The following is a 2,500-nucleotide window of genomic DNA, read 5'->3' as shown; positions in this document are numbered from 1 at the left end:
TATAAACAAAACGCGTTCCTTGCATAAGTGATAATAAAGCGCGTGCCAGTGCCACTCGTCCTCCAAATACTTACTAAATATAGTACAACGTATCTACAATCATTGCGACTAACTCATACCTCAGTAAATAAGTAACCAGGATAAATATACGTTTAGGTAATTAAGATATAAAACATATATATAAAAATTTACATGTTCCCTGTCTGCCGAACCCGATCCATGGACTATAGCCACAAGAGGTTTCTATGTACCTATGTAGCCGGATTGCGCCCTCAGAGCGCCCAACACCGACACAGATCACGCTACTCTCCGGTCAAACACAATACTACATAGGACTGCTGCCTTTGTCACCATATTATCAGAATCATTAACGTGCAAAATGGAAACTTTCAACTGTCCTTTCACTTCATACATAAGCCATTGCCGATCTTCAATGATCGCTTATTTCCGAGAGATGCATTTTATTTTTTTCAAACTTCGAATTTTGATATATGTTTAACTTATTCATTTAGATTACATTATTTTCTCTATAAATATTGACTTTGATCCAATTATCATCTGAAAAATACGATTTCGCGATTTCTTCAAAGATCGAGCGAGCCTTTTTACCTGTTTACTTATATATATCTAATTTAAGGTTACACAGATGTAAAGTTGTCGTGGCCGAGTGGGTAGAGGCGATGAAATTGAAATCTTTTGGGATTTTCCCGCGCAGGTTCGATTCCTGCCGACGTCGCATACTTTTTGCGACGCGTTTTATTTCTTTTCTAACGTAATTTGATTTAATATAGCACATAAGCTATGTTTATTGTTAAATATGTTGAAAATTGTATGCACATCCTTCAATTTTAAAATAAAAACAACGTTATGGCTAAATTGATTAATTTACTGCTGAAAATACGAATGATGCATGTTGCATTTTTATTTTTATTTCAAAAAGTAACGGTAAATCTGTCTATTTTTTGGTATTTTTGCTGTATATAGTGTTTCTATAAAAACTGAGTTTAAATATAACTTAAATGATACTATTTTGAATTTTATGACACTTTGTTTTTAACCGACCCAATTTTTACTTGGCTGAAATCACTTACATTTCATGGCGCTATTCCATAGATTAAAATTTGTAAAAATAAATGTCTGTAAAAGAATACTTATTTCATCTTGTTTAAACTTTAAACACCTTTACTGCATCTGTACACACCAACTGCATGCCCTATTTGGAAATTTGAATGAATTATGGAACTTTTATATACCCCAGGGGTGAAATAAACTGGACAAAAGCCGAGCGTGAGGGTGGTTTTGAAAAAATCGGTTTATTTTTTTTTAAGCATGGAAAGCTACCTACAAATTTGCATGTAGTTTAGTGAAATGATGCTGATTAGGAAAATAATTAATTTAAATTATATTTGGATATGTGCCCATTAGAAGTGCGCAAGCTTAAAAAGGTAGAATTACCGAAATTCCCGTTCTTACACTTTGTAGCATGGATCGGGTATTGAACACGATACACGTGTGGTATTAGCACCCTACTGTAGTCCCGGCGGGGTTATCAACTGCACCAATACACCGGTAAGCAACCAGGGGAATATCATATGAAAAAAGAACTATCATGCATGTTTGATTGTTAAAGTGTGTCACAAAAATTTCCCTAACTGCCGATGTCGGCTATAATTTCGGTATAAACATGCAAAGAAATTAAACATATATATAATGTTAATGCCGATATGTTATTGGACATTTTGTATGTCAAATGTTCATTATTTGTATTAAAATTAAGACGATTGTATTGAACACGATACACGTGGTGTATTAGCACCCTACTGTAGTCCCGGCGGGGTTATCAACTGCACCAATACACCGGTAAGCAACCAGGGGAATATCATATGAAAAAAGAACTATCATGCATGTTTGATGTGTTAAAGTGTGTCACTAAATTTCCCTAACTGCCGATTGGCTATAATTTCGGTATAAACATGCACAGAAATTAACATATATATAATGTTATTGCCGGTATGTTATTGGACATTTTGTATGTCAAATGTTCATTATTTGTATTAAAATTAAGACGATGCTTATTTGCCAGAAAGCGTTTATTTCAAATTCAAAACAAGCAATAATCATACATAATACCAAAATATAAAACTAACAAAATGACAACACTCTCGCTTAACGCAACGTTCAGAAGCACGCGCACTTAACAAAATTATTGCAACTAATGCAAGCTGTACTTAATATGTGACTACTTGCTATACACCATTACATCATGCGTATATTCGAAACTTGATCTTATTAATTGTGGTTCCCTCTTTGAATTTATGTTGCCTGTCGACTTTAGAATAATGTGTCAGTAGAAATGTATTGCTTGCTCTACAACCAGCATCATGCGAAATGGATCTTATTTAATTGTAATCCCCTCTTTGAACTTAAGTTGTCAGTTGACTTTTAGAATAATGTGTCAGTAATAAATGTTTTTTCTTTTCAGTTTCACATGTTTTTTTAA

This window comes from Dreissena polymorpha, chromosome 5, assembly GCF_020536995.1.
Source record: "Dreissena polymorpha isolate Duluth1 chromosome 5, UMN_Dpol_1.0, whole genome shotgun sequence".
Lineage (NCBI taxonomy): Eukaryota > Metazoa > Mollusca > Bivalvia > Myida > Dreissenidae > Dreissena > Dreissena polymorpha.
The sequence above is the reverse complement of the archived record's forward strand: the minus strand, read 5'-3'. Positions refer to the sequence as shown.